The following is a 24,298-nucleotide window of genomic DNA, read 5'->3' as shown; positions in this document are numbered from 1 at the left end:
CTTTTAAGGAGAATCAAACCGGCTTACAATATCCTTCCCTTCCTCTCCCAACAACAGACACCCTGTGAGGTAGGTGGGGCCGAGAGTTCAGAGAGAACTGTGGCTAGCCCAAGGTTACCCAGCAGGCTTCATGTGCAGGAGTGGACTTCTATAAGTACTTCTACCAAAGCACCATCTGTTGTGATTTCCTAAGGCAGCAGTACCTCCGGGAATGCACCACAATTAATGCCAGGGGATCAGAACAATTTCAGCAGTATAGAGCGAGAGATGCAGAACAATCAACTTTAAAAAGAGTACGAAGCACCCCAAAAAGTTCATTCTACATGACCGAAAACCTGATTCGATTCAGCTAATCTGAATTAAATCATGAACACAATACATAACGACTGGTTAAAAAAAGGCTTATAAATGATTGTAAATTCAGGGTGGCTTCTCATGTCACTGGGAGACCAATGCATGTTTATTACCACCATATGTCCACCTGTCAGGGAGCTGAAACCAAAATGCATACCTATCTCAAATAATGCGACTGCTGCACACACATTACAGCCTAGAGGGTGCATTGTGCGTTCACTTTGTGAGCGCCTATTAGGAAGAAAGTCTGAAGCGGCCTTCAGAGACGGGGGGGGGGAAAGGTTCCTCGCTCATTCAAAGAACAGCGTGAAGGCAGCAGCAGCTACCGTATGTTCAAGCAAATGTTCCCATCCCTATTATACACCACTCTGCTTTCTGCTAAGTGCAGCTGCCTGCTGGCTTGGAAACAGAAGGCCTTCGTCATCCAGCAAGGAAATGGAGTGTCAGCTAAGGACAGCTTGCATCAGCATGCGAGTGCCTGCCTTAGCTTCCCTGACCAAGGAGGTATGAGAAGGTGCAGAAAAGAGCAACCAAAATGATCGGGGGGGGTGGTGGGCTAGATCAACTGCCCTATGAGGAGCGGTTCAAATGCTTAGGGCTGTTTAGCCTGGAAAGAAGGCGGTTAAGGAGAGACATGATAGAGGTCTATAAAATTATGCATGGTATGGAGTGGACAGGGAGAAGCTTTTCTCCCTCTCATATAATGCTAGAACATGGGGTCACCTGCTGAAGATGGATGGTGAGAGATTCAAAACAGATGAGAGAAATTATTTCTTCACACAACACATAGTTTAAATTGTGAAACTCCCTGCCCCAGGATGTGGTGACGGCTGCCAACTTGGAAGGCTTTAAGAGGGGAGTGGACATGTTCATGGAGGAGAGGGCTATTCATGGCTACTAGTAAAAATGGATACTAGACATGATGCATACCTATTCTCTCCAGGATCAGAGGAGCATGCTTATTACGTTAGGTGCTCTGGAACACAGGCAGGATAATGCTGCTGCAATTGTCTTGTTTGTGGGCTTCCTAGAGGCCTAGTTGGCCACTGTGTGAACAGACTGCTGGACTTGATGGAACTTGGTCTGATCCAGCATGGCTTTTTCTTAAGTTCACAAGCTTTTTTGCCTGGTGAGGAAAACCAGCCCCCAAGAACAGGGGCTGACCTCAGAAATCCAAGGTATCCCTTTCTTTTCAGACATCCAGATTAGACCAATCAGAAGACAAGGGATTGTAAAAAGCTCAGATTCAACATTCCATTGTATATATCAAATCCAAGGCTTTGGGAGGGGGGGAGTTTGCATTGTGCGCACACATATCGAGCACATCAAGTGCTAGATTCCAAAGCCTGTTTCTTCTTTAGAAAAACAAAATGCTATTTTCATGCAGATGAGATAACAATTCTCTTCTTTCCACCTAAACCCAGGGAGGCAGCGGAGACCATGAACCGGTCTCTGAAGCGAATGGCTGGATGCCGGCAACTCAACAAAGAAGTATCGTCTCGTAAAAACCAGAATCATAGCGTTGGAAGGGACCACCAGGAACATCTAGTCCAAACCCCAGCACAATGCAGGAAATTCACAACTACCTCCCCGCCACACACCCCAGGGACCCCTATTCCATGCCCAGAAGATGGCCAAGATGCCCTCCCTCCCATAATCTGCCTAAGGTCATAGAATCATCATTGCTGACAGATGGCCACCTAGCCTCTGCTTAAAAACCTCCAGGGAAGGAGAGCTTACCACCTCCCGAGGAAGCCTGTTCCACTGAGGAATCACTCTGTTAGAAAATTCTTCCTAATGTCTAGACGGAAACTCTTTTGATTTAATTTCGACCCGCTGGTTCTGGTCCGACCTTCTGGGGCAACAGAAAACAACTCGGCACCCTCCTCTATATGAGGGAATAGTTAACTGTCTGTTCTGAAATGGGCTGGATTCCCTCCCCACCAAGGGAGCCCATCTGCAGTTTGGGGATGATCGCAGACACTACTCTGCTGCTGTAAAAAAACCACCACCTCAAAACCAGATAGTGGGGGTTGCCTGGGATGCCTTTTCCAGCCTCAGCTGGTTACCAGTTGTGACCATTCCTGGATATAGTGGACCTGGGTTCAGTAAAGATGACTTGGTAACGTTCAGGTTTGACTGCATGAGACGGCAAGATGGTCTGGGAACTTCGGGGCTGTCAAAAGGGGCAGAAGATGATAATAGTGACATGCTGTGGGGAACATACTGCCCCAATTTTTACATTTGTTTCTGGGTCAAAATTCTTCGTGCTGTTCTTAACCTTTAAAGTACTAAATGTCCTGTAGCCTAAGATCTGCTGATGGTGTACTTTTACATGTGCCTGCCTTAAGAGAGGGCACTTGGGAGTGAAAATTTTCAGCAGTAGATATAGTGAACTTCGGAACTCCCTGCCTCAAGAGGCCAAGTTAGTCCTTTCACCATTGGCCTACCAGAGTTGGTAAGTCATTCTTTCCCTTTAAGACTGAACCCCGGATTGAATCCGACTTTGTTTCCAGGTTCCTTTGCTCATATTTTAATACTGCCATTTTAAGGGTGGCAGTTCCCCATAAGTAGTACCTATGCCAATAAAGGTATTTGAAATTTAAAGTAGCTTATACCTATGCCTTTTAATTACTGCTAGTTTTATGAAGGGCCTTTAGTTTTGGGTCTGTTGCTTTTAGTTTTTGTGGGTATTTTTTATTTCTATTTTATCATTTTAAGCTTTTAGGCTAACCTAAGCACTTTATAGAAAGGAGATATAAATAAAGGAAATCAAAATGAAGAGGAACCCTCCAGTTTTGGCAAGGAAAAGAACCTTGATACTAGTAATATTGCTCGCTCGCTCTCAGAAGGAAGTATCTGATTTTACAGAGACTGCCTTTCTACACGGAGTTTGACCTGATCTACTGGCTAGTTTAAGAGGTGTATGGTCAGATTAAGTCAAACACTAGCAGACATTTTACTGCTAAAATTATGAGCTTTTAGCAGTACATTTGAGATATAAAGAGAGCGGAAAGGCACAGGCTTGTTTACATAAAGTAGAGAAACTCAGCTCACACATCTGGGACATGTAGCTACAGCAGTGAGAAGAAATGTGTGCGTAGATGCCACGTGTGCACGCGCACACACCATGTTTTTGCAAAAGGCTCCTTGTACTTCCCCCTGAAGATAATGGTAACATACGGAAAGAGAACAGGCCCCATTTTGTGCTACTGAACTACATGCCTTGACAACGCACAGAAGAGAATTAGAAGAAGAGTTGGTATGCCAACTTTCTCTACCGCTTAAGGGAGAATCAAACCAGCTTACAATCACCTTCCCTTCCCCTACTCTCACAACAGACACCCTGTGAGGTAGGTGGGGCTGAGAGAGCTCTAACAGAGCTGTGACTAGCCCAAGGTCACCCAGCTGGCTTTATGTGTAAGAGTGGGGAAACCAACCAGGTTCACCAGATTAGCCTCCACTGCTCATGTGGATGAGTGGGAAATCAAAGGCAGTTCTCCAGATCAGAGTCCACCGCTCCAAACCACCACTCTTAACCACTACACTACAGTGGCTCTCTCAGGCCCCAACACCAGCAGTGGCGCCACAAATCTTTATGTGCCACATAAAGAATTGGTTTTTATATGCCAACTTTCTCTACATTTTAAGTAGAATCAAAGCGGCCTACAATCTCCTTTCCTTCCTCTCCCCACAACAGACACCTTGTGAGGTAGGTGGGGCTGAGTTTGGAAAGAACTGTGACTATCCCAAGGTCGCCCAGTTGGCTTCATGGAGGAGGAGTGGGGAAACCAACCCAGTTCACCAGATTAGAGTCCGCCACTCAGGTGGGGGAGTAGGGAATCCACAAAGCTCTTAACCGCTACACCTCACTGGCAGGTGTAGCGCAATAATTAGGCGCAATAAATAGCTTTCAGTACAAAAAACCACTCAAGAGGTTTGTTGTTCTTTCTTAAAACAATACCACCCTCCCCTTTATGCTCTACAACAGATGCTGAACAATGTCTGTTTGATGCAGTAAGTTTCTCTCTGCTCAGTTCCCCAATCCTTCATTCATCTGGGGTTACAATGAGGAAGAGTTTGTGGCAAGGACAGAGGCCGTTAACTCGTCAAGAGTTAATCCATCCTTTGTGTGTGTGCGGGGTGGGTGGCAGCTAAGGAAAACTACAGCTGTCAGCTCTCCAGCTAATAAAAGCAGGTAAGCAGGGGCTCAGCAATTTTTAGTGCAGCCATTGTTTAAGAAGGCGCATTTCCAACGAAAAAGCTAGCTTGGCTGGCTACATGCAATTGAATTAAAAGGCTACTAAACGATGTGATCCTTTGTCTGAGAGTCCATAGAGGAGCATCCATTTGATCAGCGGCCCCCTCTGAAGTGTAAGGACATTTCCAGCACGGCAACAAAAGGCCAGCAGAAGCAACCGGAAAGGAACAACAAACTGCACAAACAGGGATGCATAAGGGATCTTCCCCCCAGGGAGGGGCCGTGGCTCAGTGGTAGAGCATCTGCTTGGCATGCAGAAGGTCCCAGGTTCAATCCCCGTCATCTCCAGTTAAAGGGACTAGGCAAGGTGATGTGAAAGACCTCTGCCCGAGACCCTGGAAAGTCGCTGCCAGTCTGAGTAGACAAGACTGACTTCGATGGACCTAGGGTCTGATTCAGTAGAAGGCAGCTTCATGCGTAGAAGAGTTGGTTTTTATATGCCGACTTTCTCTACTACTTAAGGCAGAATCAAGCTGGCTTACAATCACCTTCCTGCTGAGGACTCGCCAGCTGAGGTAGCCACCTCCCTGAGCTTGATCTGGAATGGTGAGGCATGGCCCGGCTTAACCAAGTGACATTTATGTCATATCCGGCCCTCGTAACCAATGAGTTCGACACCCCTGGTGTAGACACTCAATTTGGCTCTGGCCAAAAAAATAATAATAAACCATAAACGTATTCTGGGAAGAATGGCCAGGCACACCAGGTGGCAGATGCTACCTTAGGAAGGCTGCAAACAGGCATTTTCCTTGTTATAATTGAGTCACACCCTGGCAAGCATTTCCGAAAGACAGTCAATAAAAGACAAACTCCAGCTTACATGTGCAGGCAGATATTCCCATGCTGCACTGACAAGAGATTCCCTCCCACAGAAGTGGCCATGCCTAGGGGCCCACCAGGCTGAACGTTTCTGTGAATCAAACCAGGACTTTGCAAGTTGAGGCACGTAGCTCACTGTCAGACCAAGACTGGTCAAAATGAATAAGTATGCCAACCAATGAGAGAGAAAGAGCTGGAAGCCAGGGCTAGTAGTCAAGGAACAAAATATGGAGGGAACTCTATTGGATAGATGGCCTTGCCTGAAACTCTGGAATAAAGTTAGTCAGGATTACTGGGTTTTTACAAAGGGACAAACCAAGCTTAACCTTTTGTTGTTAGGATTAGGTTATAACCCAGGTCCTGCAATTTGAATGGCAGAGGAGACGGGCTGAGAATTCCATATCTCTTGGCCTTGCAACATTACGGGACTGAGGAACATGAATTGTTGGGTTCGAGGCCTGGCAGTGATGTGGGCTTTCCGGGAAAATTGTAATAGGACAACTTTCCAACTCAAATTGAAGTGATTTAAAATGTTTTAAATTGTATTAGCAAAACTTAAATCGTGGTCGCAAAAGGTGGCAGATACACCATGCACAAGCACTGGGGTTTGACTACGCTTCATATCCCACCTTCGGACCATCTAAGATGATTGATTTACAGGACAACAGCCCTGACAGCTACAGATAAAACAGCCTACATTTACACATGCAGGGTAAAAAAAACAACCTTTTCCATGGAAAAATATGGCATTGGGAAATTTCCCATTGTGGAAAATTTTTCTGCTCCACATCACCGGCACCTAACAACTTCAGCGGCTCAAGAAGGATGGTTAGATGAAGAACAAAGCAACAAGAGACATTTTAATATGGTCTGGCTGTACTCTCTCAAGCAGCCCATTAATACAAAATAGATGCTTCGTTCAGACCATTCTGTTATTGCACTGGAGCAGGAGAGAGAGAGAGAGACAGCTTTACCATACACAAGACACCCAATATATACAGATATTAAGTTTTGTATTTGTGATGTAATATTAAGTGGGTCCCTGGCCCAAAGAGTGTCCAGCTGTCCTCGGCCAGAGCCTTTTTGGCTCCGGCCCAGTGGAACTCCCTCTCTAATGAGACCAGGGCCCTGCAGCATCTAATGCAATTCCGCAGGGCTTGCAAAACTGAGGTGTTCCACCAGGCCTATGGCTGAGGACAGCGACGGCTTCCATCTTAGCTGGCTTTCCTTTCCTATCCTGCCTTCCTAAAAAGTTAAAGGTCCCCTGTGCAAGCACCGGGTCATTCCTAACCCATTCCTAACGTCACATCCCGTCGTTTCCAAGGCAGACTTTTGTTTACGGGGTTGTTTGCCAGTGCCTTCCCCAGTCATGCTCCCTTTACCCCCAGCAAGCTGAGTACTCCTTTTACTGACCTCGGAAGGATGGAAGGCTGAGTCAACCTTGAGCCGGCTACCTGAAACCAACTTCCGTTGGGACTAAACTCAGGTCGTGAGCAGAGCTTGGACTGCAGTACTGCAGCTTACCGCTCTGCACCACGGGGCTCTTTTTATCCTGCCTACCTAGTTATTTTATTAGTCATGCCTACCCTAACCTTGATCCCTCCCCTCTGAGACCCCTTTCTTATCCCTACTCCTACAGCACCCGCCACTGGAATGACGAAGGGCGCCCATTAGAAATGTTAAGATGTGGAGAATTTTCAACTGGAAGTGCATGCTTTAATTTGTGCAGTATGTTGTAATCCACCCCTCCCTGGCATTGCAGGGGAGGGGTGGGATATAAATCAAACAAACAAATAAAATACATCAGAATGTGGCATGGAAAGAAAGGAATTGAACACATGAAGCTGCCTTATACTGAATCAGACCCTCGGCCCATCAAAGTCAGTATTGTCTACTCAGACCAGCAGCGGCTCTCCAGGGTCTCAGGCGGAGGTCTTTCACATCACCTACCTGCCTAGTCCCCTTAAATGGAGATGCCAGGGATTGAACCTGGGACCTTCTACATGTCAAGCAGATGCTCTACCACTGAGCCACAGCCCCTACCCCAGCAGGAGCAATTTCTGCAATCCTATTGCTCTCCTTTGACAAACCCAACAGTGTCACTTTTGGAGACAGTTCCTTTAAATAACGTTTAGCAGTTTAATTTAGGCAACAGGATCAAAGCCACAAACGATGTAGCACTTGTGCCTGTACTAATATTTTCATTAATCCTATGCTGAACTTTACAAGCAGGAAAATGAGAGCAGGGAAGCACATGCGCTATGGGATTTATGTAAAAGTCAGTACAGGATCCAGGAGTCCTGTGTATTTCCTCTTCCAAGGCCTAGCAGCGCTAGGAGACCTGGTTCCTAACACTTGTGACATACCTGAATCACACCACTGATCACCAAGATAAAGTGCAAATGAGAATCAGTCTCTAACCCCAACAGGGATGGGGCAATCCCGAGATGAAACTAATAAGCACAGATTCAATTCTACTCATTTTCCAGCTTTCCAGCTCTAAATTGGCTCAAGAGCCAAGAATGAAGCTAAGGTCTTTGGCTTCCGAGTCTCCCCGTACACCCAGAGGCAACCTTAAGGCTAGCCAGATGAACTGATTCAAAAAGATAAGCTGTAGAATCAGATCAGTTACCACGCAAATTCAACTATAAAGGAAGACAGTATCGCAACTTCTCTTTGGCTTTTGATGATCTCTAAATATTGGATGCATAAACCCCGTCCGGCCAGCAGCTATCATCCTGCATGCATTCCAAGAGGCTCCCAAATACGCTTACACTAACTAAGGCAGTCTTCTAGTAGATTCTTGCCCATGGCTAATCACAATTTCTTCCAGGCAGAAGACTGCCCGGCTCGCATGCAATCTCCTCCAAGATTCAGAGATATACGTGGCTTGATAAGCTGGTTCTTGTATTTAAGTGTGCAGGACTGAATGCACCTATCTTTTCAGGTAGTCCTGTAAAGACGAGCAGGACACTGATGGGAAGTTTTCAGAGACTCAGCACAAAGGAGCACAAAGGGAGGGGCAGTGGCTCAGTGGTAGAGCATCTGCTTGGCAAGCAGAAGGTCCCAGCTTCAATCCCCAGCATCTCCAGCTAAAGGGACCGGGAAAGTAGGTGATGTGAAATACCCCTGCCTGAGACCCTGGAGAGCTGCTGCCGGTCTGAGTAGACAATACTGACTTTAATGGACGAAGGGTCTCATTCAGTATAAGGCAGCTCCATGTGTTCAGCTCTTCTGACTTTTATCAAAAAATGCTTCCATTATTTCCCGGAGGATGAAACCCCCAAATTGACTCCTAACTTCATTTCAGGAGAAATTCTAAAGACTTCTCGTACTAATTTGCTGCTTAAAGGGTGAACCAGATCTAATCTACCATGACCTGGATGGCCCAGGCTAGCCTGATCTTGTCAGATCTCAGAAGCTAAGCAGGTTCAGCCCTGGTTAGTATTTGGATGGGAGACCACCAAGGAAGTCCAGGGTTGCTGTGCAGAGGAAGGCACTGGCAAACCACCTCTGTTAGTCTCTTGCCATGAAAACCCCAAAAGGGGTCGCCATAAGTCGGCTGCGACTTGACACACACACACAGATCTAATCTATTTTCCTGAAGCACACAAGGGACTAGCAACTCCTGGATTCTTCTTGCCCCACACTTTCCAACCAAAGGAGACTACCACAAACACTTAAGAGGGAACAGGAGTTTCCAAAACTTTAGTATATGACCAGTCATAGAATCATAGAGTTGGAAGGGACAACCAGGGTCATCTAGTCCAACCCCTTGCACAATGCAGGAAATTCACAACTACCTCCCCCCCCGCACCCCAATGACCCCCCTACTCCATGCCCAGAAGATGACCAAGATGCCCTCTCTCTCATCATCTGCCTAAGGTCATCGAATCAGCATTGCTGACAGAAGGCCATCTAGCCTCTGCTTAAAAACCTCCAGGGAAGGAGAGCTCACCACCTCCCAAGGAAGCCTGTTCCACTGAGGAACCGCTCAGTTAGAAAGGTCTTCCTAATGTCTAGACAGAATCACAGACTTTGTCAGAGTTTCTGATCTGAAGGAAAAAAACAAACAAAAACAAACAGTTTACACAGGTCCCAGGTTTTATACAAGATTGGGACACCTGAGCAAAAGAAGTTGCTCGTCAGGTTTTCGGAAACCTGTATGCTTTGAATACAGGAAACGCTTAGGCAAGAGCTGCAGCAACCTCACCGCCTACTTCAACCAAGGACCCCAGGAGTCTGCAATATGAACCCCATGCATCCTTAGCCAACAAGATTGGTCCCCGGGTGTGGATCAAGGCAGTATTAACAGCTGTGGCTCCCAGACTGCCACCCCAAATCACCCTTCTAGGAAATACAAACTACCCACACAAGGACCAGCTGATCTCTTTTTGCCTCACAAACTATGCTGGGTATCTCCACATTTTTTTTTGTCATCAAGTGGCAGCTGACTTATGGCAACCCCATAGAATTTTTCATGGTGAGAGACATTCAGAGGTAGTTTGCCATTGCCTGCCTCTGCATAGTAACACTGATATTCTCTGGTGGTCTCCCATCCAAATACTAGCCAGGGCCGGCCCTGCTTAGCTTCCGAGATCTGGCTAGCTTGGGGTACCCAGTCAGGGCAACTCCACAATAGGGTTTATCACAAGAACCAGCCCCCATTATTTATAGGATGGGGAAATGAGCCCTTTCTGCAGGGCCCAACACAGTGAGAGACCCTTCCCCCAAGATGACCACCCCACTGCATGACTGTCACCCCCCTCCCCTAGTACTACCTGCCCTGTCTGCTGTGTGTGTGGAAGCACTCCAGCTCACTGACTCAAGCTCCCCTGGGAATGGGGGCTTTTTATTCTAGCTTATCTCTGAAATCCCCCTCGTCCTGAGGAAAGAGGCAGAAATAAGAATTGGGGGGGGGGCACAGCAACTAATGGCAACAGGCTTTCACTCCAGGAAAGTGCCTGTTGCCCCACCTTCTCTCAGTATTATCTGCCCTGGTTGGGGGGGGGGGAATTACTCAATTTCACTGACTCCCTCTCCCCTGGGAATAGGGGCTTTTTATTTTAGCTTCTCTGATATCCTTCTTATCCTGAGGAAAGAGGCAGAAATAAGAATTTGGTTGGCCACTGTGTGAACAGATTGCTGGACTTGATGGACCTTGGTCTGATCCAGCATGGCCTTTCTTATGTTCTTAATTTGGGGGGGAGGGACAGCAATGAAAGGCAACAGGCTTTCACCCTAGGAAACTGTCACCCCTCCCCCAGTACTACCTGCCCTGGCTGGGGGAATCACTCCAATTCACTGACTCCCCGTCCCCTGGGAATGGGGGCTTTTTATTCTAGCTTCTCTCTGAAATCCTTCTCGTCCTGAGGAAAGAAGCAAAAATAAGAATTGGGGGGGGGGGCACAACAACTAAAGGCAACAGGCTTTCACCCCAGGAAACTGCCTGTTGCCCCCCCTCTCCCAGTACTACCTGCGCTGGTTGGGGGGGGGGAACACTCCAGTTAACTGACTCCCTCTCCCCTGGGAACAGGGTTTTTTAATTCTAGCTTCTCACTGAAGTCCTTCTTGTCTTGAGGAGAGAGGCAAAAATAAGAATTTGGTTGGTCACAGTGTGATCAGACTGCTGGACTTGATGGACCTTGGCCTGATCCAGCATGGCCTTTCTTACATTCTTATTTGGGGGGGGGAGAGAGAGACAGCAACTAAAGGCAACAGGCTTTCTCCCTTGGAACTGTCACACACACCCTCCCCCAGTACTACCTGCCCTAGCTGGGGGAACTACTCCAGTTCACTGACTCCCTCTCCCCTGGGAACTGGGGCCTTTTTATTCTAGCTTTTGAAATCCCTTTTTCCCTGAAAAAATAAGAATTTGTTTGGCCACCGTGTGAACAGACTGCTGGACTTGATCTGATCCAGCATGGCCTTTCTTATATTCTCTATTTTTTTTGGGGGGGGGGGAGAGACAGAAACTAAAGGCAGCAGGTTTTCACCCTAGGAAACTGACTGGGGTGATGGGAAGGGCCTGGGGAGGGGCTGTGGCTCAGGGCTAGAGCATCTGCTCAGCATGCAGGTTCAATCCCCAGCGACTCCAGTTAAAGGGACCAGGCAGATAGGTGATGTGAAAGACCCCTGCCTGAGACTCTGGAGAGCCGCTGCCGGTCTGAGTAGACAATACTGACTTTGATATTGTGGGGAGGGGCCATGGCTCAGGGGTACAGCCTCTGCTTGGCATGCAGAAGGTCCCAGGTTCAATCCCCAGTGTCTCCAGTTAAAGGGACCAGGGAGGTGGGTGATGTTTAAAGACCCCTGCCTGAGACCCTGGAGAGCCGCTGCCGATCTGAGTAGACAATACTGACTTTGATATTGTGGGGAGGGGCCATGGCTCAGGGTTAGAGCCTCTGCTTGGCACGCAGAAGGTCCCAGGTTCAATCCCCAGTGTTTGTCTAGTTAAAGCAGAGGTTCCCAACCTGGGATCTGGGGACCGCTGGGGTGTGCGTGTGCAGAATTATTGCAAGTGGTCCACGAAACCAGATGTGCACAAAGCAGTGTCATTTTGATCTTTTTTCTCATTATGTATTTTCTCCATCAGCAGATTCTAACAGGACAGTCACTATCGTATGGGGGTCTGCAAAAGGTTAAGAAGGGGTTCTCAAACTTGAAAAGGTTGGGAACCACTGAGTTAAAGGGACCAGCCAAGTAGGTGATGTGAAAGACCCCTGCCGGAGACTCTGGAGAGCCGCTGCCGGTCTTAGTTGACAATACTTTGATGGACCAAGGGTCTGATTCAGTATACGGCAGCTTCATGTGTTGGGGAGGGGCCGTGGCTCAGTGGTAGAGCATCTGCTTGGCATGCAGAAGGTCCCAGGTTCAATCCCCGGCGTCTCCAGTTAAAGGGACTAGGCGAGTAGGTGATGTTTAAAGACCCCTGCCTGAGACCCTGGAGAGCCGCTGCCGGTCGAGTAGACAATACTGACTTTGATATAGTGGGGAGGGGCCTTGGCTCAGTGGTAGAGCCACTGCTTGGCATGCAGAAGGTCCCAGGTTCAATCCCCGGCGTCTCCAGTTAAAGGGACCAGGCAGATGGGTGATGGGAAAGACCTCTGCCTGAGTCCCTGGAGAGCCGATGCCGGTCTGAGTAGACAATACTGATGGACCAATGGTCTGATTCAGTATAAGGCAGCTTCATGTGTTCATTTTAGGGGAGGGGCCGTGGCTCAGTGGTAGAGCATCTGTTTGGCATGCAGAAGGTCCCAGGTTCAATCCTCTGCATCTCCAGTTAAAGGGACTAGGCAGGTAGGTGATGTGAAATACCTCTGCCTGAGACCCTGGAGCGCCGCCGAGGGTCTGATTCGGTATAAGGCAGCTTCATGTGGAAAGGCTTTGAAGGATGGAGAAACAGACGCCACAGTCCCGGGGAATGGGAATGACAGGGAAAAGAGGGAAAGGTAGCACGTCGGGTGGGGGTGAGTGAGAGAAACAGACGGGGGTTGGGCAAACCTTAGGAGCCAAATGCAAAATGAAACCGGCGAGGGGGGGGAAATGGCTCCTACGGGGGGGGGGGCAGAAGGGTCTTCCAGCCCCCCACCCCGGGGGAAGGTCGCTTCCACGGAACAGCGTGGGCAGCCCGGGCCGTTAAGCAGACAAAGAGGCCGAGGGAGGGGCGTCGTCGTCGTTACCAACAAGGCCGAGGGACCGCGGGAGAGGCCAGGCCTAGGCCTTGAGAGGCGGGGGGGGGGGGGTTCCGACTCGTTTCTATGGAGACCGGCATCCTGGGGCAGGGACCCCTGTTGCTATGGAGACCGGGGAACTGGGGAAGGCCGCCCCCCCCCCCAAAAAAGGTTACCAATGAGGCTGTGTCAGGCCCCGCCGCGGCCGCTGCTGCTGCCGAGTCACCGCTCCGCTCGCCCGCTGCCGCTTCCTCCTCCGTCCCGCACTGACGCAAGATGGCGGCGGCCAGGCCCGGAACAAAAACCTTCCCGACGCCGCCGCGCTCCCCCAACCCCCGCAACGGGGCAGCCGCAAGGCCCGCCCTCCGCCGACCTAACAACCCCCGTTGGACTCGAGCGACGCCAGTCACGGATACGCGGGCCCTGATAGGCTGAGGCGGTTGGGGGAAAAAATAACGCGAGCGTGATCAGGCCCCGCCCACTGACCCGACCTAACAACCCCCATTGGACTCGAGCGACGTCAGTCACGGATACGCGGGCCCTGATAGGCTGAGACGGTTAGAAAAAAACTAAAGAGAGCGTGATCAGGCCGCGCCCACTGACCCGAGGACCGTCCCCCCTCCTGTATGAGGAGGAAGAGCAGATGCGGGGAAGCCACGCCCCCGGCGTAAGTTTCTGCAAGGGGGCGGGGCCTGTAGTTTCGAGGCCCCGCCCCCTGTAGTTTCAGGCAGAGGCGGAATGACACGTGTCCTACAACACCTTGAGGAAGTAACTGTGTGAGTCAAAGAAGACGAACGCGTTTCCCACCAGCTTTCTGAGCCGTTTCATGCATAAAAATCACAGGGCTCCTTTTTATCTTTAATATTTGCAACCGAAAAGAGACATTTGGGCCACAGCAGCTTTATCACACTGGGTGCAAAAAAAGCAGCAACTCCTAAAATTCCTTGGTTCTTGTAGGTTATCCGGGCTGTGTAACCGTGGTCTTGGAATTTTCTTTCCTGACGTTTCGCCAGCAACTGTGGCAGGCATCTTCAGAGTAGTAACACTGAAGGACAGTGTCTCTCTGAAGATGTGTTACTACTCTGAAGATGCCTGCCACAGTTGCTGGCGAAACGTTAGGAAAGAAAATTCCAAGACCACGGTTACACAGCCCGGATAACCTACAAGAACCAATGAACTCTGACCGTGAAAGCCTTCGACAATATCCTAAAATTCCCTCTTCTACTCAACTATTAAAGGCGCAGGAGTTAGCGTTGCCAACCTCCGGGTACTGAGATACAAAGGACTCACTAATACTGTAGATAGGGGCTATATGAAAGAACAGTAATAGGCTCTGAATGTGAGCAAGCAATATTTAGTAAACCACTGATCGCAATAGAAAAGGCCTATGCATCAATGGGCAACAGGTATACAAAAAGACAACAAAAGAAGCAACAAAAAGATGCAGTAATAGTGGTATAATACAACAAGTGTGATAACAATAGTGTGAAACAACAATGGAGGAAAAATATATATCACACAAGCATGCTATAAAATGGGTGCAAAAAGCAGCAACTCCTAAAATTCCCTCTTCTACTCAACTATTAAAGGCGCAGGAGTTAGCGTTGCCAACCTCCGCGTACTGAGATACAAAGGACTCACCAATACTGTAGATAGGGGCTATATGAAAGAACAGTAATAGGCTCTGAATGTGAGCAAGCAATATTTAGTAAACCACTGATCGCAATAGAAAAGGCCTATGCATCAATGGGCAACAGGTATACAAAAAGACAACAAAAGAAGCAACAAAAAGATGCAGTAATAGTGGTATAATACAACAAGTGTGATAACAATAGTGTGAAACAACAATGGAGGAAAAATATATATCACATAAGCATGCTATAAAATGGGTGCAAAAAGCAGCAACTCCTAAAATTCCCTCTTCTACTCAACTATTAAAGGTGCAGGAGTTAGGGTTGCCAACCTCCAGGTACTCAGCACAAATTATTATTAGTGATTAGGACAAATTACAACAAGTGCTATACAACAAATACTTATCCTACTACTATGATACATAAGATTCACTTGATGTCAACCATTCAGGTGTACAATTATTCTTTGTGTTATAGATGCAAATATGCAATTTATCTTTATAGTATGGTTGAAAAAGTCCAATTCAAGTAGGATATCCAATTATTGGTATAAGCCAAAAAGAAACGGGACGGCCGTTTCAAGATGTTTTCTTCAGCCCCATGTTCAATCCTATATTCAAATATACAATGTAAATATTGCTAATAAATCCTATCACAAAAGTATACTATTTACTTAAAAATTTCATACTTACAAATTCCATTATAAAATCTAAAATCTGGTAGTTTGTCATTAATCGTTGATCCAATACCATCTCAAGTCAGGTTCATAGTTCCTCAAGGGATACAATTCAGTGTGATTTTTAGTTACATTCTAAACCTTCCATTTATAATCATGAACAGGTGTTAGCAGGTGTCTAACTTAATTACCCACTTCCAAACTACCGTATTAAGTCAAGCCACTAGATGGTGTCTTCTCACAGGCTAGCTACCGTATATCTTAAATTATATAAAACAGGAAAGATCATTTTCAAGATTTAAGCCTTTAGGTTTTACAGAATCAAACAGATGTATAAAAAAAGCCTCTTTTTGTCTTAAAATCCTTCCTGTATTTCTCTTGTCAAACTGTTTTCCTTTTAAAAATATTGTCAAAGGCTTTCACGGTCAGAGTTCATTGGTTCTTGTAGGTTATCCGGGCTGTGTATCCGTGGTCTTGGAATTTTCTTTCCTGACGTTTCGCCAACAACTGTGGCAGGCATCTTCAGAGTAGTAACACTGAACACTGAGTAGTAACACTGAGAGACACTGTCCTTCAGTGTTACTACTCTGAAGATGCCTGCCACAGTTGCTGGCGAAACATCAGGAAAGAAAATTCCAAGACCACGGTTACACAGCCCGAATAACCTACAAGAACCAATGTTTTCCTTTTAGACTCCAAATTATAAAGTACCAAAGATCATTCTCGGAGTGGAGCGCTTCCAGAAAATGATCAACTACCGGGGCACTGACAATCTTAGCGCATATGCGTGCACGATGTTCTAATATCCTATTTTTTATAGGTCTAATACTTGAGCCAATGTACAAAAATCCGCATGGACATAAAAGGCAATAAACAGAATTCTTAGTATTGCAATTTGTGAAATTAAACAGCTTAAATGTAAATTTTGTATCCGTGCGTGTAAATTCCTTTACCTTCAAACATAAATTGCACGCCAAACATTTATGGCATTTAAAGTGTCCCCTTTAAATGCCATAAATGTTTGGTGTGCAACTTATGTTTGCTCCTGCTAGGGTTGCCAAGTCCCTCTTCACCACCGGCAGGAGGTTTTGGGGGCAGAGCCTGAGGAGGGCGGGGTTTAGGGAGGGGAGGGACTTCGATGCCATAGAGTCCAATTGCCAAAGTAGCCATTTTCTCCAGATGGACTGATCTCTATTGGTTGGAGATCAGTTGTAATAGCAGATCTCCAGCTAGTACCTGGAGGTTGGCAACCCTATGTGTGTTAGAGTTGCCAGGTCCCTCTTTGCCACCAGCAGGAGTTTTGGGACAGAGCCTAAGGAGGGCAGGGTTTGGGGAGGGACTTCAATGCCAGAGTCCAATTGGCAAAGCGGACATTTTCTCAAGGTGAACCGGTTCTCTATCGGCTGGAGATCAGTTGTAATAGCAGGAGGTCTCCAGCTAGTACCCGGAGGTTGGCAACCCTATGTGTATTAAGGGTTTGGGGAGGGGAGGGACTTCAATGCCATAGAGTCATCTATACGGCCTTCAGAACCTATTCTGACACATTTGATCATTCAAGGGACCGATCAAATCCCCACCCACCTAAGTGAATCATGGCTCAGACATCAGGCACACCCATGGTATTCACCGAGCCCAGTCACCAACAGTTCACTGCAAGAGCCTTAAGTTTCTCCATCAGTTTTCCCTAGAGCAGCCGTTATCTGGCTACAATCAGGTAAAACATATTTGTCAAGCTAAGCCATTCGGCCCAGCACAATTCAGCAGCCACCATCCCCTTGTAAGCACAAACAATGTCATTCCAAGATTTCATAACACATATGCAACACAACTTGAAACTTTAGGATTCATCTCAACTCCATGCTCAAGATATGAATTCAAGGCCTAGCAAAAAGAAAACGCAACACACCGGTACGGATCACTGTTCCCTAGGACTGAGACAGCCAGCTCTGTCCACAACGCCGATCGATAGTGACGGCCAAACCCGACATCACAACAGGCCACCCTAGACTGTACGACTATGCCCGCTCCTACCACATGACTTTGACTTTGTGCCCGTCATGGCCAAAGGCATATCCTTCTTGATACGCTCCCGGAAACCCGTGCAAAATTCTGGAAGGAATCCAATCTATACCTGTGCCTGAAAACGCGACACTCCAGGGCCACCAACCTTCATTCATCTCACCTCATCGAGATTTCAGTATGCAGCAACGGAAGGAGAGGACGTTGTGAGTGAACCTGTTTTATGCCGCAGATGTCTACACATCGCAAGGAACAGTCTAGTAAAAGGACCCCAAACTAGCAAAGATCTAGTCTGAAATACACAAAAACTACTTGTATGTGCTCAGGACGGTCACTGTGGGCCCCCCCCCCCGATAATAATTAACTAGCCCCCCCCCAGACGCAACCCAAACAGTGAATGAAAAGTCACACAACTTGCTGTTCGCATGAAGAAGCCAATAATGAGAGCCACTGTGGTGTAGTGGTTAAAAGTGGTGGTTTGGAGCAGTGGACTCTGATCTGGAGAACCGGGTTTGATTCCCCACTCCTCCAAATGAGCGGCGGAGGCTAATCTGGTGAACTGGTTTTGTTTCCCCTCTCCCACGCATGAAGCCAGCTGGGTGACCTTGGGCAAGTTACACCTCTGTTAGAGCTCTCTCAGCCCCACCTACCTCACAGGGTGTCTGTTGTGGGGAGGGGAAGGGGAGGTGATTGTAAGCCGGTTTGAGTCTCCCTTAAGCGGTTGAGAAAGTCGGCATGTAAAAACCAATTCTTCTACTTTCTCTGTGTACACAATAATTTGTTTTTTATCCATCCAATTCCTTGTACTTGTTTCTCACCCTTCCTCCAAAGGAGCATAGGACAGTGCATATGGTCCCCCACACTCTTTTATCCTCACAACAACCCAGTAAGGTGGGTTAGATTAGGACAGTGATCGGAGCAAGGTTATACTTACCCTCCCCCCCCAATTAAGGGGCTACTGAATTTATAGCAACATCAGTCCTGGCTACCGAGGTGACCCGAGGTCTCAGAATTCTGTTCCTCCAGTCCCATATACCCTCTCAATGGTTCTGTCATAATCCCTTGTGACAAGTTGGAACAGAACTCTAGCACCACCAAGATCTGATTCTAGAGGCCCTAAACCCCCATGTGCAACCATCCAAGCCTGTATACATTCTGCAACTGCCTTGCAGAAGTATGAAAGTTGACAGTAGGTGCGGAAGCCAAAACCCTATTTACCAGAACCTTTCTGGAAGTGAACATATGAAGCTGCCTTCTACTGAATCAGACCCTTGGTCCAGCAAAGTCAGTACTGTCTACTCTGACCAGCAGCGGCGCTCCAGGGTCTCAGGCAGAGGTATTTCACATCACCTACCTGCCTAGTCCCTTTAACTGGAGATGCAGGGGATTGAACCTGGGACCTTCTGCATGCCAAACAGATGCTCTACCACTGAGCCACAGCCCCTCCCCTAAAATGAACACATGAAGCTGCCTTATACTGAATCAGACCATTGGTCCATCAGTATTGTCTACTCAGACCGGCAGTGGCTCTCCAGGGTCTCAAACAGGGGTCTTTCACATCACCTACTTGCCAAGTCCCTTTAACTGGAGATGCCAGGGATTGAACCTGGGACCTTCTGCATGCCAAGCAGAGGACCTACCAGTGAGCTACGGCCCCTGTAGTTTCCCCATCTGGATGTGTTGTTCAGAAAAAGAGAGGGCCATCTTAAATTCACATACAAGTTAGTCACTGTAGAGTAATGCATTTTGAGTGTTGGTGTATGGAATTTTTTAAAGGTAGATCATGATGGGTAGCTGTGTTAGTCCGTCACTAGCAGTAGAAAAGACCAAGAGTCCAGTAGCACCTTAAAGACTAACAAAATTTCCGGCAGAGTATGAGCTTTCATAAGCCACAGCTCACTTTTTTAAAGGGATAAGCTCGCGTTCGGGGCTGTCTTTCAGGTAAACATGTTACCTTAAAGGGAGTCAGCATGGTGCAGGGTCAACAGCGGTGGTTTGGAGTGGTGGACTCTGATCTGGAGAAGCGGGTTTGATTCCCCACTCCTCCACCTGAGCAGCGGAAACTAATCTGGTGAACTGAATTTGTTTCCCCACTCCTACACATGAAGCCAGCTGGGTGACCTTGGGCTAGTCACACACTCTCAGCCCCACCTACCTGTTGTGGGGAGGGAAAGGTGATTGCAAGCCAGTTTGAGCCTCCCTTAAGTGAAAGTCTTCCTTGAGTCTCCCTTAAGAGAAAGTCAGCATATAAACACCAACTCTTCTTCTTCTTCTACCTCGAACCTTTTAAGTTATTTCAAAGAGATGCCAGGCATTCAAACTGGGACTTTCCACAAGCAAAGCATCCGTGCGCGGCTAGTAAGGCACGTCCCTTCCCTCCATATATGTTCAATTTTTGATTAAAAAGCGCCAGCACAAAACCGAGCAGACCTTTAAGCGTCCCTTGTATAGCTCCTTGGTCTTCCCTATGGCTAGAGTACAAAAATTTCCACAAAAGAAAATGCATGCAGTTTCTCAAGAGAATTCAGCCTCGCTGAGGTGACCCAGAAAATTTATGGAAGAAGATGCGAACTACAAGGGAAAGGGGAACAGATACCCAAGTTGCAGCAGGAGGGTAGACTATCTGGGTGCATCTTTTTATTTATTTAACACATTTATAAGCCTCCTTTCCACCCAACTTAGGGTAACCACAGGCAGCAAACGGTAAAAACATTAAAACAAGTCTCTTGGAATACCGATTGCCCATTATAAACGTTATAGTCAGCTCTATATAGCACAATGTCCCCTAGTGCCAGACTGAGTATTGGATAAGAATTTATTTTTTGTAGTCAAGTCATGGCTGACTTATGTGACCCCATAAGGTTTTCAAGGCAAGAGATGTTCAGAGGTGGTTTGCCATGGCCTGCCACCACGTCATGCCCTTAATATTCCTTGGAGGTCTCCCGCCCAAACACTAGCCAGGGTTGAGGCTGAGAGTATGTGGGCCAAGTTTCTTTCATTTTTAATTTTATAATTTTTTGTATTAAAGGATACAGAAAGAAAAAAGGAGGGACGGGGAAGAGGGGTAAAGTGTATTTTATCGTCCAGGCCCCGACTTGATCCAGGCTTAACAGGAAAAAAAATTAAAACTAATATCAAAGCTCTAACTTTCATCGAAAACGTTAAAGCTTCTTAAAACTCACTAAAACACAATATCTCCCTCGGCTCTCAACATTATTTGATCTAGAAGGAAACGGGTACCCTAACTTCTATTGTTTAAACTAAACACTTAAAACCTCCTGAATCTCACTAAACATGTTCTTATAAGCCATTGGTATCTTAATGTATAAAGTAATTCATCTATCAAGTGAATAGTAATCATAAAACAATTGCCGTTTCATCACAAATTCATCTATTGTTTTCTTGTTGATCAAGTTTCCAAGGCAGAGTGGGGATTTGATCCTGGGTTTCCCGGAAACCTAGTCCGACACCTCAACTACTACACCTCGCTGGCTCTCATTTAGGCATACATCCTTGTTATAACGAGAATACGGGAGTTCCTAAATACTCATATATGAAGAAAAATACGACTTTGCAAATTAACCAAAAGGGAAAAACACCTTTTAAGTACAGTCTGTTGAGGACTGGATATACACTAGAATCATAGAGTTGGAAGGAACCTCTAGGGTCATCTAGTCCAACCCCCTGCACAATGCAGGAAATTCACAACTACCTTCCCCACACACACCCCAGTGACCCCTACTCCATGCCCAGAAGATGGCCAAGATGCCCTCCCTCTCATCATCGGCTTAAGGTCATAGAATCAGCCTTGCTGACAGATGGCCGTCTAGCCTCTGCTTAAAACCTCCAGGGAAGGAGAGCTCACCACCTCCCCAGGAAGCCTGTTCCACTGCTCTAACTGTTAGAAACTTCTTCCTAATGTCTAGACAGAAACTCTTTTGATTTAATTTCAACCTGTTGGTTCTGGTCCAACCTTGTGGGGCAACAGAAAACAACTCGGCACCCTCCTCTCTATGACAGCCCTTCAAGGACTTGAAGATGGTTATCATGTCCCCTCTCAGTCTTCTCCTCTTCAGGCTAAACATACCCAGCTCCTTCAACCTTTCCTCCTAGGACTTGGTCTCCAGACCCCTCGCCAGCTTCGTTGCCCTCCTCTGGACACGCTCCAGCTTGTCTACATCCTTCTTAAATTGTGGTCAAGAAGGGAGGGGCATGTTGAGAGCAGCTGAGAATGACATTTAGAAGAAAAAAGGGGAGGAGGAGAATCCATCCTTCTTCAGAGCTTAGATAATTCTGGAAAGGAACTTTCTTTGGGGGGGGGGTGTCTTCCAAAATCTCCCTCTCTCAATCCCTCACAGACTCCTAGCTTGTATCCTGTACAAGTCTGGCCCAGGTGAGGATTACAAACTCAGGACAATAGGATTGGAGAGCAATGCTTAACTGGGGGGAATGCCTCTCAGGGAAGCCCCAGGCATACCTGAAAATATTAATTTTCTCTAGGAACTGAGTGAGAAAGAACCCACAGTTTTTGTAGATTTTTGAACTGGAGGGGAGAGTCAAAACTAGAAACAAATATAATAATCCAAATGGGGGGGGGGAGAGATTGTGCATTCCCCCCTCCCAAATTTAAACTATGTAGAAGTACATGCTAGACTGTCTTAACCTATTTTACAAGTAATATTTCCACTAAAAACAATTTCAACATAACGCTTTGAATGTGTTGGAACGTGATACTTAAATCACGATCCCCCCTCATCAAATATCTCAGTATCTGTGACACTGGGACATGAAATTAACATGAAATACCTTTGAAATTTTGGTTATTAAATATAAGTGAAAAAGAAATGTGCAAATCAGATCGAGCTCCATTTTGGAGCATCGGATAATTTCTCCTGAAAGTTTTCCAGTTCTGATTTTTCAGGAAAAATCACCCCCATGGGGCTGCTTGAAACACAACCAAGGTGAGGCAGCTTGGTAAAGAACACGGTTGAAGAAAATAAGAAGAGCCCCTCTGGATGAAAGCAAAGGTTGCTTTGATCCAACGTTTTGTTTACAAGAGCAGACAGCTGGATTTTGGGGTCCTCAGACCCTGAAAAGGAGGAGGAGGAATAAGAATAGTTGGTTTTTATATGCCGACTTTCTCTGCCACTTCAGGAAGAATCAAACCGGCTTACAGTCACCTTCCCTTCCCCTCCCCACAACCGACACCCTGTGAGGTGGGGCTGAGAGAGCTGTGACTAGCCCAAGGTCACCCAGCTGGCTATTATCTCCGGGATGTGAGGAGCATGCCTATTATTTTAGGTGCTGTGGAACACAGGCAGGGTGGTGCTGCTGCAGTCGTCTTGTTTGGGGGCTTCCTAGAGGCACCTGGTTGTGCCACTAAACTATGAAGACTTTACAGGAATTTGGGCAAAGCGAGTACTCCGTGGCATCAGCCACCTTGGTCGCACCAGTGTGGTGTAGTGGTTAAGAGCAGTGGTTTGGAGCGGTAGACTCTGATCTAGAGAACTGGGTTTGATTCCCAACTCCACATGAGCGGCGGAGGCTAACCTGGTGAACTGGATTTGTTTCCCCACTCCTCCACAAGAAGCCAGCTGAGTGACAGTGGGATAGTCACAGATCTCTCAGCCCCACCTACCTCACAGGGTGTCTGTTGTGGGGAGGGAAAGGAAAGGAGATTGTAAGCCGGTTTGATTCTTCCTTAAGTGGTAGAGAAAGTCGGCGTATAAAAACCAACTCTTCTTCTTCTCACATGATAACCACAGCGTCAGCTCAGCATCACTGAAACTGCCAGAAGTGGGAAGGATCAACCTCCACACGTAGTGCGTAGAGTGTTGGACTAGGAGATCCAGGTTCGAATCCCCACCCTGCCATGAGAAGCTCACAGGGTCAGCCACACACTTGCAGCCTAACCAATCTCGCAGGGTTGTTGTGAGGGGAAAAAATGGAGGCAAGGAGAATTGTGTACGCTACGTTGGTTCCCCCTTGGGGAGAAAGGCAGGGTATAAAGGATGTAAGTCAAGAAATAAATACGTGAATCAGGTCCCAAGTAAATGTTCTTGGTAGGTGCTTTCCAGTTCGGCAACTTTTTAAAGGTCCCCTGGAGTTTGCCCGGGTACTTCTTGGAAGTAACACGAGCCCTTTACATTTGGACAAGCATTTCGTGGCAAGGGTTCCCCCCCACTACTATTGGGTAAGAGTTTCTCTTCTGCACTAAGGGTTGCTAAGAGACTGAACTAAGAATCCGGAAGCTTTTGGTTCCACTCTCATGTCTGGCATGAACTCGCTCGGTGGCCTCAGGCAAACTATTCTCTCTCAGTTCTCCCTTCCCCATCTCCACTGTGGGGATACTAGTGACGTACCTGCCCTGATCCGGGTGGTTCAGGCTAGCCCAATCCCGTCAAATCTTGGAAGATAAGCATGGTCAGCCCTGGTTAGTTCTGGGATGGGAGACCACCAAGGAAGTTCTGGGATGGGAGACCACCAAGGAAGTCCAGGGTTGCTAAGCAGAGGCAGGCAATGGCAACCTTTCTGGAAGTGAACACATGAAGCTGCCTTATACCGAATCAGACCCCCGATCCATCAAAGTCAGTATTGTCTACTCAGGCCGGCAGCGGCTCTCCAGGGTCTCAGGCAGAGGTCTTTCACATCACCTACTTGCCCAGTCCCTTTAACTGGAGATGCCGGGGATTGAACCTGGGACCTTCTGCATGCCAAGAAGAGGCTCTACCACTGAGCCACGGCCCCTCCCCAATCCTTGATAATGGCATCCAGGAAGTTTTTTAAAAACACCTAAGTATTGTTTTAGTGCTCATTTTTTAAAGTATTTTGATGCTGTAAACATCACAGGCTGGCACAAGAGGAG

At 47.2% G+C, this 24,298-nt stretch overlaps 1 protein-coding gene and 1 non-coding gene across 3 annotated transcripts in view; both read right to left on the bottom strand.

Moving 5' to 3' along the window:
• The window catches only part of UBA1 (ubiquitin like modifier activating enzyme 1), a 63,368-nt gene that overhangs the window by 31,263 nt on the left and 7,807 nt on the right, over positions 1–24,298 (bottom strand). Inside the window, exon 1 of one of the 2 annotated variants that reach the window (XM_056856350.1) lies at positions 13,284–13,420. The exons of the other annotated variant lie outside the window; for it this stretch is intronic. The gene's annotated coding sequence lies outside the window, so the exon portion shown is untranslated. Of the gene's footprint in view, positions 1–13,283; positions 13,421–24,298 lie in introns of those variants that run through there. 2 annotated transcript variants of the gene reach the window in all.
• Positions 7,403–7,474, bottom strand: TRNAV-GAC (transfer RNA valine (anticodon GAC)). The gene has a single exon. It is a non-coding gene; the product is annotated as a tRNA-Val (tRNA).

The sequence above is a fragment of the Euleptes europaea genome, chromosome 1 (assembly GCF_029931775.1).
Source record: "Euleptes europaea isolate rEulEur1 chromosome 1, rEulEur1.hap1, whole genome shotgun sequence".
NCBI lineage: Eukaryota > Metazoa > Chordata > Lepidosauria > Squamata > Sphaerodactylidae > Euleptes > Euleptes europaea.
The sequence above is the reverse complement of the archived record's forward strand: the minus strand, read 5'-3'. Positions and strand labels throughout refer to the sequence as shown.